Source organism: Alligator mississippiensis, chromosome 4 (genome assembly GCF_030867095.1).
Source record: "Alligator mississippiensis isolate rAllMis1 chromosome 4, rAllMis1, whole genome shotgun sequence".
NCBI lineage: Eukaryota > Metazoa > Chordata > Crocodylia > Alligatoridae > Alligator > Alligator mississippiensis.
This window is the reverse complement of record NC_081827.1, coordinates 17,704,389-17,721,042: the sequence shown is the minus strand read 5'-3', so window position 1 is coordinate 17,721,042 and position 16,654 is coordinate 17,704,389. Positions and strand designations below refer to the sequence as shown.

The following is a 16,654-nucleotide window of genomic DNA, read 5'->3' as shown; positions in this document are numbered from 1 at the left end:
GGGTCAGAGGTGGCAGAGGGCAGGCACAAGCAGAGAGTAAACTGCTCAAACTCCCCACATCACTACGCCCCGACTGCCTGCCCGGGGGGGGGGGGGGAGAATAAAAATGGCTCTAATAATTAGATCCTATCCACGACATTTATAAATGTAATCATTTTTCCATAGATAGAATCTAATTATTATAAAGATTATATTATAATTATTTATTTTATAATAATAATTATATTAATTAATTATTAACTATTTAATTAATATATAAAATATAATATATTATAAAAATATAATTAAATATAATTTGTATATATATATTTTTTTCATGTAGTATGTATTTATTTGGCCTTCTAGACTACTTAGACACACTAGATAAATATAACACAGTTAGACTCTATAAAATAATTACCCCTGACTCAAAGAGCTTCCAATTTAAGCATAGGATAAGGGAGATGTATATATGCAGAGACGCACATGGAAAAGAGAGCCGATAGGGAAATAACTATGCAATTGCTAAACATTTTATTAAGCGGTACTCTAGAGGCAAATACAGAGCTTTACTTTCTTCCTCCATAAACATGTCTCCACTGCTTGACATTAATTAGACGATCAATAGAATGAATAAGAGAAGAACAAAAGTTGTAGCCTCAGAACACAGAGTCAATAGACATAAGCAGAGTTACGTTTTTAAAATATGGTTTTAATATTTTTGTCCAATTTTTACTGGAGATACGGAAGGCATTATGGAAGCTAATTATAACTATAAGAGAAATAACTATATAGGACTATAAGTATTCGGCCTCAGACTTAAATAAATATTGTGGGTGGAGTGGGAGAGAAGGTCAAGAACTGATACAATTTATATATATATGGCTACAGGGATCTGCTTCCTCCCTACTCCCTTCCCCACCCACTGGTCAGCTGCCCTGCGGGAAGCAAGCTGTACCCCATGAAGTGCCGGAGAAGCGCACACCCACGGGGACCTCTGAGAAGCACTGTTGAAGAAAGAATGCATCTCAGTTATCAGTGCTAATTCAGTGCAGTGCCTAAATATCACAATTACACCCTTACTAAGAATATTCTGTGCGCTCCCTCTATTAATGGCACTGTTATCACAACTGTACAGCTGAAAATATCTTCCCCTCAAGATTTATTTCTGTGATGAACTAAGTTTCCCGTTCTTCTTTCTTGGAGTGTGAAATACAATTATTGCTACAATATATTACAACATGGCTTTGTTTGCTAAAATTGCTTGACAGATGAAGGTTTGCAGACTGTGCATATATCCTAATCTCATTGTGGGTGCATTGATTGGAATCTATTAGCCTCTATACAATCTTCAGTCCAATGCATTGTGCCTGTGGCTTAACAGAGGGGAAACAAACACATCAGCCAAAACAACACATCAAAATGCTAACCTGAAAATATATTTTCTTATTATCCTTGCAATATTGTAGTATTTTACTAAGTCCCATCTTACTTCCCTGCAAGTTTATTGTTTCTGGAGATACGCTAAATAGACACCCACAAGCACACACACATTCATTAGGTTTTAAAATCAAATGAGGCCAGATCTAAAGACCAGTCTAAAATCAGCCCAAATTTTATTGATGTCTGTTGAAAGACTTCCACTTACTTCAGGTGCTTTTCAATCAGGCTTTGGAAGCCGTAAGTTTTCAGAAGACCACTGTTTTGCCACAACAGTCTCACTTGGAGGTAGATTATGTGATGGTATAATTATGACCATTTGAAAAAAAAGAAAAAAAGCCATGTTCCCCCCTGTCATGTACTTAGGACACATTCAAGGTGGACAAAACTTCTTTAAAAAATTTTCTCAAACACTTGCTATCTGCCTGAAAATCTTAATACACAGAATATAGTAATTTAATGCAACACTATTGTTACCAAGTCTCTGAAAAAAAAAATATTATAATTATTTATCAAAGTACATAAGCAAGTCCACTAGGAAAAAAAAAAAAGAAGGATTCCCAAATTATTTATTTTTGTGAATTCTTTTTCTCAACCAAAAGTGCCATTTGGGTCAACCCAAGCCTATTCATACATTCAGACTGAACTGGATTGAGGGTGTCAAACTCTCTTGGTGCCTCAAGCTGGATCCAGCCTGCTGGACTCCTTTGCAGGCTAGACCCAGCATGGGGCATGGGACTGTGACAGTGGGACCAGTGGTGGCTGCAACAGACACAGCATCTGAGACAGCAAAAGCTGCAGTGGGAATAGCAGCAGTAGGGCAAGCGATGGCGAGCCAAGCAGTGATAGGGTGAGCTGGACTATATTGGAGCAGCTTTCACTAACCCTCCTGCCACCAATGGCCATGTCCACCAGAGCCCAATGGCCCCAAATTCTGTAGCCAGCCATGCCCCCTCTAGGAACGCCTCCACCTTCTGGTAGCACAGCAGGCTGGAGGAGGCAGCTTCGCAGGTCATATGTTTGACACCCCTGAAGTAGATAAATAGTTGCCACCAATTTTTTTTTTTTTGACATTGTCATTTCCATTCCCAGGATAGGATTCACAAAAAAGTTAAGTACCATTTAGAAAACTGGCAGGCAGATGGCAGCTCCCTTCCCATTTATCCTGTAGCTGAGCAGTTAGGACAATCAACTACAAACTGGGAGAGATTCAAGCCCTGTCTGATGTAGAGTAGGAATTTGAAAGGCCTAACACTTCATACAGGTCTATAGCTTGAAAGGCCTAACTCCAAATAGGAGCTGTTCCCTCTAGGGTATTCTGGAGTGCATTTCCCTCAAGCTCTCCTGTTGGAGCTATTCCATTGGTCTATTTTGCATAAGATATTTTAGACCAGGAGGACAGCTCAAACATGACACAGTAAGTCATTGGTCAGGGCATTATCTTGGGTGGTTGGGACAGCTGAATACCTGCTCTAATTAATATTTAATCAGTTTGTACAAAGTGGAAGAGCTTCAATAAAAAGAGATTTCCACCCCAGAATACCTTGTAATGTGCTGGCAATGGATCTCTTCCCGGAAGTAAGAAAGCACAGTTAAAATCCTCGCTATTAAAAAGGCAGAGAAGACACCTCAGTCTTCCTGTTTTGTGCAAGTGCCCCATAATCATTAGACTCTACGGTTTAAAGGGATAAGTGGCAGCATCTTCTCCTCCCTGGTTTTGTAATGATATCTCGGTTCCCTGGAAAATCTAGCTTTGTACTTTATTAAAACTGACTTGAAACAAAATAATACCATTTCATTTGGGTAATATTAGATATCCCAATATTATTTTTGCAAAATATTCTGAAAAAAAATATCAGTTTCAGGTCAAGAAAAAACAAACTGAAAGTAGCAATAAGTTGCACAGTTCCAAGAGAAACATCTTTATTTTAGCATGTCCCAAAAGATTAACTAAGTAAAAAGAACACTTCTTTTCCCATCATATTATGTAGGATACTCTGCATAAAATCAAAACATGCTCAAATCAAACCCTGCTCTGCCTAAAATCACAACTGAGCCTTACTGAGAATACCCTGTGATCTCTTTTTATTTTTGATATGCAACTTTTAATGTTAAGTCTTCATTTAACATGGCAAAGTTGCATCTAAGTACAGGAAGTGAATCCAGGTTGTACAGTAGAACCTGGATATTTCACAGGGTTAGGTTCGGTAGCGCTTGCAAAGATAAGGGTGTGTGAATGAGCTGGGGATTATATGCAGCAGTAACAAACAGTTGGGTAGGGCCAATGATACAGTCGGGTGGAGCAGAGTAATGGCACCTTTTGAAATAAAAGCCACAGAAGCAACTCATCCTCCATTAGAAAATCTGCTCTAATATACCCATGAATGATCCACGATCATATCATGAATGATCCACGTTGTACTGTTTAAACTTTGGTCCTGGTTCTGTAACCCCCAATTCTTGCATTACGATGTCAATACCAAGTTGGATCAAATTAAATATGTTTCACTCTACTTAAAGCCAAGGATTTACATCAGGAAGGAATTTGGATCCTATTATATACCATATTTGAAAAGCCACTGGCCTCCAACTTTGTTTCATGAGACACTAGAGGTATGTACCTTTTTCATTATAATTGGGTATAAATGTTTGTATGGCTTTTAACAACCAATGATTGCTCAGTTTTATGGCCTTGTGCAGTGCACACTGAAATCAATAGAATGACTGCTCTGCTGTAGCCTTCTAAGCTTCTTTAAAAATGAAGCTGAATGCTTTATGTAGAAGAATGCAGCTGAAGTACGAACTTGAAGGCGTTTGTAGAAATGAACAGGAAAACCAGAGAAATTGTTACCAAATCAAATGCTATAATTTGTATTGTTTAAAAAACAAAACAACTAAATTAAATGGCTTATTTTTTTACCATGCTCCTTCTTCCATTTGTAATCCAACGCTTCATCTTTTGTGAAATCTAAACCTTCTGGTCTTCATGTTTTATTCAACATTTATCCTAAGGTGCTTAATTTATACCAAAGGACAGCAGAAGGGCTAAGAGTTGCCTGTGTAAGGGGAGATGCCTTTAAGGCTATTATTCATGCCCTTTGATCTTAAGTTTTCATTCAGGAAACTTTGGTTCTGTGCAGAATTAGAAGCTGCCACAAACCATTGCTTTATAAATTAAAATAAAATTGAAGAAAGTCAAAGACCTTTGAGATTATGTCCATAGTTCAACAAGTACAATTTGCAAAGCAGTTAAAAAATAGTCTGATTCATTTGTTTTTGGGGGTTTTTTGTGTTGTTTTTTTTTTTAAGGTCTCTAAGACATATACCAGTTTCAAAAGTGCATACAGTTGTTTACTGTCTTATACCATTTCATCTAGTACATAGCAAACTGCACTGTGATGGATGAACGGTGACACTAAGCTTAAACTTTCCCATGGAAATATACATTATGAACTATACACAATCAATTATTTCAGACAAAGCCAATGCTGTTTCCTCTTCTCCTACGACACAGCCACATATTTAAGTTTTCAGCTCAAATGCCCACTTTGGCACCACTAATGAAATAAATTATGTTTCTTGTCAGGTCCCCCACTGGGTGGCGTGTGGTACCTCATGTATGTTCATTTGTCACCCTCAAATAGAATAATGCCTCCTGAATGTTCTTCTAGCAGATCACTACCCAAGTGGAAGTTAATTAAGTTATTGGTTCTCATTGCTCTGGAGGATTTTAAGCCATCAACACTGCATGTGCCACTTCTGGTACAATAGCCCAGGCATATCCATTGCAAACACCACAAGAGCTCAGTTGGCTTATTTCTCAGAAGTGTTCCCAAAAGATGTAACATATTCCTAAATGACTGGGAATATATTCCGCAAGAAAAGAATATGGACTCAGAACTTATTTTAAGGACATCAGAAAATGTTCTTATAATAACAATTGCCTGGAAAAATTCTGGCGAAACAAAACATACTTTTCTCCCCTGCTTTCTGACCATTTTACATTACCTCAGTTGAGAACCTATGTGAAATTTTATCCTGTTGCATTTTCCCAGGTGATTTTTCATTACAGGCATTTTGTCCATACTGGGTGCAACTACACAAGATGGTTACTGTGGAGTAGACTAATTAGTTCTGCAATAAATGTCTCACATCTACACATGTGGCCCTATAGGCCACAGGGAACTAATTAACTCTGCAGCAGGTTAGTACTTGTAAATACAAATACTGTCCTGCTGTGGAGTTTACTTCACAGCAGCACACATGTAGATGCTGATGGGGCTGGCTGGGGCACAAGGGTGCTTCAGTGCAAGGCCTGCCTCCTGCCTAGCCCCACACTGAAGCACTTGTGTCCCATCCAGCCCCTCCACAGCACGTTGAGCCTGGCTGGAGCAGCCCCAGGCTGGCGGGCTGACCCACAGGCCTCCTGCCAGCCAAGGCTGCTCCGACCCAGCTCAACATGCTGTGGTCCTGGGCGCACGTTCAAACAGTAGACCCAGAAATAATAAACTCCACTACGATACGCACTTACGTTTATTACTGCATGCTAACAACACATGTAGATGCCCCCATTGTTATATAGTATGTATGCCTATATAACTATAAATTCTTGTTTCCAACTTTAGTTTTACATAAGTCCAGGGGCTAAAATGTTCCTTAAACAGAATTCCACAAAAATGTTTCCACGTAGATGTTAAAGTAGAGAAGTAAAATTATTTTTTACTCATTGAGCACGTTTACACATGCATTTGATCATTTACTTGCAAGTAAACTACTCATGAATAAATGGTCCTGGGCCGGTGTCTGCTCCCACTTCCTGGGGCCCTACAATGGGTCCTTGCCCAGGGGCTAGCAGGGAGCACCAGGCCAGGAGACAGCTGTCCCCTGGCCAGGGCATGGGGCTGGGACCTGCCCTTGACCCAGACAGTTGGAAGCCCTTGCTGTGCAATTGCAGGCTGGAGGATGGGGAGCTTGTTCCCCACTCAGCTCCATGAGTGCAGAGTTGGGTCAGGAACAGGCTGGGGAGCTTGTTCCCTGCTCAGTCCCACCAGTGGTTGGGAAACAAGCTCTCCAGCCTGTTCCCTGCGCTCATGGAGCTGGGTGGGGAACAGGCTCCCCAGCACCCGCCAGCAGGAAGCTCACAGGACCAGCTCCGCACTGTGGGGCAGGCACTGGGATACCCTTATCTCCCAGCCCGAGCTCCACAGTGATGGAGCCAGTGCTGGGAGATAAGGGTCTCCCAGTGCTAGCCCCAGTTGCAGGACTGGTCCTGGGAGATAAGTATGGTCCAGTCTCAGTGGTCATGGGGCTGGCACTGAGAGATAAGGGTCTTCCAGCCTCCCAATCGTGATGGCAGAGCGGGGCCTGGGAGATAAGGACCTCCAAGCCCTTGCTCTCCAATCACGATCTCAATGTGGGGGGGCTTAGAGCTCCCTGCTGAAGAGGCAGAGGGACAAATTTACTCACAATTACTGAGGTTTACTATGTCATAAGCATGTGCACATATAGCCACACATGCTTACTGAGCAGTAAACTACACTACTGTGCAGTTAGTGTCTTGTGTAGATACGGCCCCTGAAAAGAACATTATTTTTGTTCCTGAAGTATGTAAGGAAGAGGCAATTGTTCACATATCCACCCAGACACAGTAAACACTTGCCAATACACTTTTAGAAGACAAAATATTTCCAGAACTTCAATTGGAAAGCAATGGGACTTCTGCTTACTTCAGAACTGCAAGTACAAGTCCCATGCCTTGATAACCATGAGATTACTTAATATTAGGACCAGGGGCACAGACGACATGCTGATAGCCATATGATACATTATACTACTAAAACCCAAATAATAATATTTTCTTCTGAAAAAAATAAAACTTCAAGGGGGACTGGAGGTCTCTGAGCAATGGACATGGAAAGCCTTTTACTTCTGGGCTGCAATAAAAACCATACTACAATATTAGGTGGGATTAGCTTTTGTGGGGAATGCATTCTATGGATATTAGAAGCCTGTTTTGAAGGGCTGTCAGATTAGCACAATTCACACTCACACATGGGCAGGATAAATAGGTCTGTGAAGTCTGACATATGTGTAAGCAAAGTGAAAGGAGACTGGTCTAGCTATATATAGACAACAGGAGCTGGGGGTGCTTAGCATCTTTCAAAGTGAGGTAATTTATGTAGGTACCAAACATCCACATTCAACAATACTGACGAGTTTTGTGCCATTATCATACACTTAAAACATAATCATAAGTAAAAATGTAGGAGACCAATAGATTGCAAACTGGAATTGCATGCATTCTGAATATTTTGGGGTGTGTGACTCTGGGCACACAAGATCCAGCTGAAGTTACCCAAGACATCACAAGAAACTTCTTATGACAGGTGCAGTAAAACTGCTGAAACCAATAGCCATGTCCAGACATGCAGGCACATGCTGATTGTGGCACTGCAAACCTCTTTGCAGTGCCACAAACCACACACCCAGAATGTTCAAATGTGCCCCGTGCTGCAAATCTTTAGGGATTTCCCAGTAGCAAAAATATAACGCCGAGGAAAAGAAAGAAAGAAAGAAAGAAAGAAAGAAAGAAAGAAAGAAAGAAAGAAAGAAAGAAAGTGAGATCCTCTTCACCTGGATTCTCAGTCTGCATCCGTTCCCCTATGACACATTCAACACAGCATCTCCAAGAATAAGACATCATCCAAGAGTTTTAAAGAAAGCACTTTGTTTCTGCCCAGTTTCGAACCAGGGACCTTTCGCATGTGAGGCGAACGTGATAACCACTACACTACAGAAACCAAATTCACAAATTTGCGTGTCATAGAAAGAAAGAAAGAATTTGCGTGTGAAAGAAAGAAAGAAAGAACGCAGTCCCCCACTACCACAAATTATGCAGTCGAGTTTCCCGCATTTGGGGAAATCTCAGGGGTCAGCACGCCCGGAGTGCAAGGGGCGAGCCTCACCCTGGGAAAACCTCCTACTGGATCAAGGTATCTCCCCTAAGAAAGAAAGAAAGAAAGACAACTACAGGTTTTATTATGAAGCTTCACAAGAATTACAAAAATCTGCATGAACCTTCATGATCTTTCTTCTTTGCTGCAGTCTTTAACTAGCTGGGCACTCTACTGAGCCATTGTTGATGTCATCAATGATGTCATGAGGATGCCTGCCATCAATACTGCAGCCAACAGACCGAGCAGTCCCTAGAATCTCCTTAATGGTTCCAGAGAGCTCCCAGGCCAGTGACCTGTGCCTCATCTGCCGTGCAATGCTCACAATCTCATCGAAGCTGACACTGCCGCTGTGCTTAATGTTTTTCTGCTTCTTCCTGTCGCGTGGAGGCTCCTTAAGAGCTTTGATGATCAGGGCAGAGGCAGAAGGGACAACCTCAATCTGTTCTGGATTGTGAGTTTCACCGTGATCCTCAGCCCCTTCCAGTCACCTGTGGCCTTGGCGATATCATCACCAAGCTTCTTGGGGGACAAACCTAGGGGGCCAATTTTGAGGGCCAGCGCAGAGGTGGCACCAACTTCCCCCCCCAGTGCATCGCAGGTACACGACTTTGATCTCGTTGGGGTCGAACTTGGGCGGCATGGCGGCACGCGGCGCGGATGGAGCCGGACGCGTGGCTACAGAGTCTCCGAGCGCAGGGAACGAGCAAGCAGTAATGCTACAATAGCATGTGCCTGAACAAACAGAGGCTCAGTCCTCCATGGAGGTGCTCCTCTACTATTGCACTTGTGCCCTGGCTACTCCAGCATGCCAGGAGGAGTGTGGAAGGGGCAGTTTGCCTGAAGCGGGACAATTTGTCCCTCACCAAAGTGCATGTGCAGGGGCATGCATTGTGGCACAAAGTACCAGGACAAATTTGTGTTGCTACTATTTATGCCACTGCAAGCACACACCTCTGAACACTAGACATGGCCAACATGAACTTTCAGAGATAGGCAAGTCCTGATCTGAAAGTAACTGTCCCAGGATTAAATAGTCAAATTCAGTAGCAGATTGGATTTAGGATTCTGCCTGGCCCCATATCTAACAGAGGGCCAGATTCTACCCATTTTTGTTCTGGCAGAATAGTAATTTGCTCCATGAGTAAAGATACTCAAGCTAAGTAGATACTCATTGTGTAAAATGCTACGTAAGTAAAAGTGGAAAAATCTGGCCCTTACAGGCTAGTTCATAAGAACTCAAAAAGGGAGACACTGTGGAGTTGCCATGTGGCAGCATAGGAAAGGATGGGACACTACATCTTGCTGTGCCGTGTATTCCTTCCCAGGAAAAAAGGAAAACAGAAACCTCAGTTGAGGCAATACTTGACTCTTTCTTAGCTCCTCCTGGAGCAGACACACTCTCAAAATGAGGACTAATCTGCACAGCTGGGAGGTCACAGCCAGGAGCACCATGAGAAGTAGTAACGTAATAGATGTGCTCCTCTTAAGCGCTAGTAGGGATAACATCTCCCATTTCCCGGGACAATACAATTCCAGGCTGTTCACAATGAAAGCCTGTGCCTTATGGTAAAACCCAGCTCAAAATATCTGGATAACAGGGAGGAAGTGGCTAAGGCAGGAGATTGGTACTCAGAAACCAGCACTCATTTCCTGGCTCTGCCAGACTTCCCTTTTAGTCTTGGCCAAACCTAAAATCTGGACCTTAGTTACTGATCTGAAAGCCTCAGTTTTTGATCTGTAAAATGAGGATAATGCTTCCTGTCTGTGCTGCCCAATTTGATGGCAACATCTTTAAGGCAGGGTTTGTCTCCTAATAGGTGTAAATTCAATGACTAACCCAGTAGCCTCTCCAGGCTAAGCTGATGCCTCCAAATGCTACTGAAATCCAAATGATAAATTCACATAAAAGTGTGGTTGAAATATGGTATGGCTTCTCAACATTCAGACAGCAAATGAGTAACTACCTCCCCAAAATGAAACCCATATTGATAGTCTATGATCTTAAATAGTTTTTCTAAAACTTTTCCAGGGAGGATTTCATGGAGGCTGTTATTAGCTAAAGGAAGGGCATTTGCAGACAAAGTTGTAATGAAATTAAACATAATTCGAACCAACAAGAGGAAATACAATTTTTCAAGGATACAGCATCCTTAACTCAACCTTGATGCTTTTATACACAGTGTTAGGAGTCAAGGACTGCACATAAGCTTTGATCAGCCTTAATTAAGTCTGAACTGGGTCTGGGTCTGAGTCTGTGAACTGTTTATAATGCTTTAGCTGCAAGCAAGGAGCTGAACAAATATATTTAGCAAAAAATAAAATACTTAAAATAAAAGTTTGACTGGCCGGACTAATGCAATGCCAGCTATATTTCAAAAATAAAATGTTTACACTTTAATTTATTGTAATTCCTCCCCTGGAAGAAGGAAATCCTTTCAAATTCAGATTTATGGCACTGCTATCCATATACAGTGTTTCCTTTGGAAGCAGTGATGTGAAGACCTCGGGAACTGTACCATGGCTGGGGTGTGCCTGCCAGCTGCTCCCAGTCCTGGGTCTCAAATTCTGAAATGCTGGTTGTTTTTAGAAGCCACCTGTGGTGTTAGTGGGTGGCTTCCCGGCTGGCATCTTCTCATGGCTGTTGGCAGAGATACTGCTGGCCGCTAGGCAGGCCAGGAGTTGTGTGTGGGACTGGGATAACATCATCTTGCTGCTGTGCTCAGCTGACCTTCCTGATGTTTCTGTTTTGACTCACATTTCCTTGCACAGAATTTGCTTTCCCTGTCATTATATAAATACACAGGCATATCCAGGTTAAAAGCCTGCCACAAACCCAAGCCCTGGTTGGGATTCATACCCTCAGAGGGCTAGTAAAATACAGAGTGAGCATGTCCTGCTTATCCACAGCTGCTGGGCTACTACATGGACCCGCACTGCTTCTCCAATGCTGTGTACCCCAGTAGAGGTACTTGTCCTACTTGCAGCTGCAGTGAATGGGTCCCCACCCCGATTTAAAGAGGTGGGAACAAGGGAGGGCCAACTGGACAATCCTTCTCTTACTCTGGCTTGCCTGGCAGAAATCAGCTTTTTGATAACAGTTAATAAAATAGTAAAAACTTAATAATAAAAAGGTTTTTACTATCTAGAAAGAGTACAGTCTTTTTGGCATGCAGTTACAGCTTGGGTAATAGACAAAACAGCACAAATTAAGACAAAACAGTGAACCTCAAGCAAATAAAAAAATTAACACTAATCGGAACTCCTGCTCTTGCTTTTTCACAGAAGTTGCAATCAAAGCTTGTTTTACTTGGATCTTATACTTATTGTGTCTTTTTGACAGCCCAGTAAGAAAAAGTGTTGCACATGAAAACCCACAAAGCACCTCTTTGAAAAGGGCCTCCTCCTGCCTTCACAGGAAGGGAAAATACTAGCCACCAATCTTAACTGACTTATTCAGGCTTAAGGATTGATTTAGCACTCCACAGCCAAGCAGCCAAAGCAGGTGTTGGGCAGACATTTAGAGTGACAGACATCATAGATGTACACACATGCCAATTATCTACACCATCCTCCTCCTAATGCAAGAGTCATCCCTATGATCTCTGTAGCCAGTTGCATGGAATCATTAACTGCACAGGAAGTCAAAGGCATAAACAGCATTACAAGACCTTTTTCCAATTATTATTTTTTTTCCAAAAGTAATTTTTAATGGAATATTTTAGTCTTTGTCCTGCCAAAATTTCAGATGTTTTCAAAAGAAACCCAAATAAATCATCCCCAATACAGCCAAACAAAACTAAACAAAACAAAACAAAACACATAGAATAAAACAAAATTAAAATGTTTTAAATAAATAAATATTTTTTCTGTAAACCTATTTGCCATTAGAGTTGCTTAGAACTTTTTTTTTGGACAAAATTACATTAAAATACCTTGTTTCAAAGAGGAAAAAAATGTTTCACAGAAACGCATCAGCTTTGACAATTTTAATGTGAGGTCTTTTGAGATCTAGAGAAAGAGACTCAGCAGAAAACATCACCTTTATGACTGGAGAAAGGATTTTTAACATTATTCCATTTTGCAAAAACGTCTTTGCAAAGGATTGGATAGGCATCTGGCTGGGGTCATCTGACCTCAGCACACTTTCCGGCCCAGGCAGGGGGTCAGACTCAATAATCTGTTGAGGTCCCTTCCAACCCTAGCATCTATGAATCTGAAAGATTTTGGTTTCCCTCCAACATGGAGGAAAAATACATTTCAAAATGGTATCCTTTGGTCAGTTTTATTCATCCTTTAGCAAACAGTTTTACTGCCGTTCAGATCAGATGTTGCTAGAATTTGGGGAGTATCTGTCCTATGAATTAATATAATTATGGTCAAGGATATTGATACATAAACAAGTGTATCTATTCAAAATGACTGCTTTTCATCCATTCCTATCAGGGAGCAGAAAGAATGCCACATCACCCAGGTCACCAATCACACACTAAGTAATGAACATCAAACAGCAGAAACAAGCCACAATCAAACATGGGACTCATTTATTTGCCTACGGTGTTCAATGAATAATTGCTAATAGACTTGTTAAAAAAACCCCAACCTCAACATCAATTTGCAAACAATGAATGAACAGATACAAGAACCAAGCTCACTAACGTGACTTGAAAAGGCTTAACAGATTTGGCAAAAGTCCCTCAAAGCACATTGCCCAGCTCTGTCTACTGTTCAGGCAGACACCAGCCTCCCGAAACACTTAAGATGCATGCTCATGCAAGGAGAAGGAAGGGCAGTTTGAAGAAACGTGTTGTCACATGAAGGAAAAAGACAACATTCATTTCTTCATATCCTCGCAGAGTCGGATATAGGACAGAGAACATAAATTTAGGCCTGTGCGGCTGGGAACAGGAGAGGTGTCAGAAATCACACATTTTGCAGCGTGTTCCTCTACAAGAAAGCCCTTTGAGAGAAAAGCCTCTAAGTGTGTGAGCAGAACCCATAAAACTACCAAGAAAAAAAAAAAGGGAAGGGAAGAATCAAGCATCCAAACCTGCCACAGAAACCTTGACCCTTCATTTAAACTTGCCTGCAATGCTTTTACAAGGGATAGCTTGAAAGAGGCTGCGTGTTTACAGTAAAAAGTTACATCTATAACTTTTTCATTGTGGCAAGCTGGTCCTGCTGGATGCCAAGACATTGTTTTCTTCCTTTACAACAGTGTGTGCATGTGAGTACAGTAGTACAGTCACTTGGACCCAAGGAGTATTGCTGTTTATAGAATTCCTCATGTCAGCAACCTGCTTGATGAACAGGGCATGTCAGTTTTAATAGTTTTGCATCAATACCATACATTTATTCTATATAAAAAAAAAAGTTGTTATCCCCCCCCACCAACTTAAGAAGCAACTTGATTGAAAGCAATTAGGTTTCTGGCATGAGGCACTGCACAAAATTGAGCACAAATTACATTTAATTCTGTTATTAATAGATCTGGTATGTGGGAAATGAAGATGTATGGTTCCTTAAATTTACTTATAATTATAGTGATGCCATTCCTAGGTTTCCCTTTTTCAAATTACAATGCAGTCTTCACAATCTTTCAGCTGGATTTCTATGTGTTTGTGATCTCTTATCCAAAGGGCAAAATGACAATGAAAATAAGAGCAGCTATCCTGTTACAAGGTTAATTTGTGAATGATAAATGACTGTTTTTAGAATGAACTGCATAGGTTACCATTTAAACAGGTCTTGGCAGCAAACCAGCTCTTCTCTTCAGGAAAAAAAAATGTTGAGAATGTACAAATGAGTTGATTGCCCCAGGATGTCTCTCTCAAGAAGGATTAGAGAAACCTACAGGGGCAATTTCTGTCCTAACAAAAGCATGATTTGAGCTACAAAAGTTTGCCCTGATAATCAGGTTACAGCAGAAAAAATGAAAGATTTTCGGCTCCTGTATAAGCTCTTGTTGTAAGACATTTGAAGATAAGTAGTAGGCATGGGTGAGCCAGATGTATGAAGTAGTCTCAGTGCATTCAAGTTATGTGCAAGAGCAATGCCTCCTCAAATATTCCTGGGATCAGCCAGTTCAAACCAGATATTACGCCTCTGCCTGCTGATACTAAAATGTAGCAGAATCAAGCTTCACATTAAAGAATGCTACCAGAGGTTTATGAATGTTTCTTAGGGGTTTCACTCTCATTCTGCTGATGCTGTGGTTGGCTCCATATACTCCCCCAACCCCTAAGTATATTAAGGGCAGTTTAAGGTTGCACACATTCCTGTTCCTGAAGCTGATTCCCCCAGTTGTAAGGTAGGGCTATTTGAGAAATGAAGATTCAGGGGTGACTTGGTGGCAGCCTATAAGTACATAAGGGGTGTGCATCTGGAACTGGGAGAACATCTGTTCACCAGGGCACCCCAAGAGAAGACAAGGTCTAATGGACACAAACTGCTGGAAGACGGTTATAGACTGGACATAAGGAAAAACTTCTTTACCGTCCGAGTCTTCCGAGTCTGGAACTGACTCCCCACAGAAGTGGTGCAAGCACCTACTCTGGATTGCTTTAATAAATGCTTGGATGCTTATCTTGCTGGGGTGGTCTGACCCCAGCTGACTTCCTGCCCCTTGGGCAGGGGGCTGGACCTGATAATTTCATGAGGTCCTTTCTAGCCCTAATGTCTATGAAATCTATTAAATAAGTGCCCAATTCGTTCTTAGTAAACATCTAACATGGAATAGGGATAGCCATGATATATATTTGACAAGATGGGACATCTGTTTCAGCTTGGGCACATTACAAGAAATTTATTGTCAGGGACAAGTTTAAAGCCTTGTCCAGCCATGTGACAAGCCAACTGGACATTTTTTAGCTGAGGCCTGTAATTTCCTCTCTTCTTTATCTTACGATATTTCTCCCTATTGTCTGCTTGGTTTCTTAATAATAATGGAACACCTTCCCTACCTTCATTAGTACATTTCTTTACAATAAGGTTTTCATTCTTGAAGATAAATTGAGAAGAGGGGGAAATTAAAGACATACTGAGTATGGTGAGGAAGGTCCAGATGGTTAAAAAGACAAATGATATGGAAGGAAGATACAGGAAGAATAGAATTAGATAAGGAGTGTAGCCAAGAGATGATGAGAATGAAAAGGTTCAGAATAGACATGTTCTGAAAATTCAGAGCAGTGATTTCCCCAAGTTGAGATGGAAATGGGATTTATATCTCCTGAATGACAGGTCTGCATTTTAACTACTAGGCTAGGTTCCAGCCACATATTTTATTGGCTTTACAGATGCTAGTGCACAAAACACTATGCATTAAAACATGCACAAATACAAACATAACTAAACGAAATCATTCAATGCTGATACAGAACAGAAAATAAAGTAGAAGATACTCTTAATGGCCTCCGCTGTTAGTATTTCTTTTCATTTGGCAAAATACATAAAAGAGATTCTATCTAATTTATTCATAAGTGGCTGCATCTACACAAGACGCTGACTGCTAGGGCTGTGTGAAATGGCACTGTTCCGTTCTGACTTCAGTTTCGAGGTCTGGACAGAACAGTGTTTTGTATTGAATATAATTTAGAGTCAAAAGAGCCTCACTGTTTCGCGTTGTCGAAACAGTGAGGCTGTTTTGACGCTGTTTCGACCATTTTGTGAAACCATGGTGCTAGGGAAAGGAACTCAGCCCAGCTGGGCTGAGTTCCCAACCCCCAGCTGGGCTGAGTTCCCAGATTGCACCAGGAGCAGGGAGGCAGCCCAGCTGGTCTGTCTTCCCATCCCCTCCTGGATCTTGTGCTAAGGATGGGAAGTCAGCCCAGTTAGACTGACTTCCCATCCCCAGCGCTATGGTTGAAATGTTTTGACTTTTAGAATGGTTCAACTAGCCTCGCTTTGTTTTGAGGCTATTTTGACGGCCTTTGTTTCATTTTGATTTTGCTGTTTCAACCTTGAAATGAGTTGAAACAGTGTTGAAATGAAACAGCCATTGAAATTTCACACAGCCCTACTTACTGCACAGTAGCTTGCTACTACTGCGCAATAGCATTGCTGGGCACAAACCATGACATGACACTAGTGCACAGTAGCAACAAGCTACTGTGCAATAAGCATCACTAGGCAGCCATGCCGGCACACTACGGTACATGCTACTGTGCAGTAACACTAGTTACCGTGCAGTCATTTAGTGCCTGATTATGCAAGTACTAATCAACTGCACAGTCAGCATTTTGTGTAGATGTGGCCAGTGTTTGGAAGAAATTAGACCCCTGATA

General features: G+C 41.4%; 1 protein-coding gene, 1 long non-coding RNA gene, 2 other non-coding genes and 1 pseudogene across 5 annotated transcripts in view; 1 reads left to right on the top strand and 4 right to left on the bottom strand.

Annotated features, from left to right (window-relative positions):
• SEMA3A (semaphorin 3A) overlaps window positions 1-16,654 on the bottom strand; it is a 464,022-nt gene that overhangs the window by 274,612 nt on the left and 172,756 nt on the right. The window lies entirely within an intron of this gene.
• Window positions 1-16,654, top strand: part of LOC109283163 (uncharacterized) — a 37,630-nt gene that overhangs the window by 10,348 nt on the left and 10,628 nt on the right. The gene's annotated exons all lie outside the window — the stretch shown is intronic.
• On the bottom strand, window positions 8,147-8,219 carry TRNAV-CAC (transfer RNA valine (anticodon CAC)). The gene has a single exon. It is a non-coding gene; the product is annotated as a tRNA-Val (tRNA).
• Window positions 8,272-8,432, bottom strand: LOC132250459 (U1 spliceosomal RNA). Its single transcript, XR_009462198.1, has one exon. It is a non-coding gene; the product is annotated as a U1 spliceosomal RNA (small nuclear RNA).
• LOC132249956 (large ribosomal subunit protein uL11-like) lies at window positions 8,440-9,056 on the bottom strand (annotated as a pseudogene).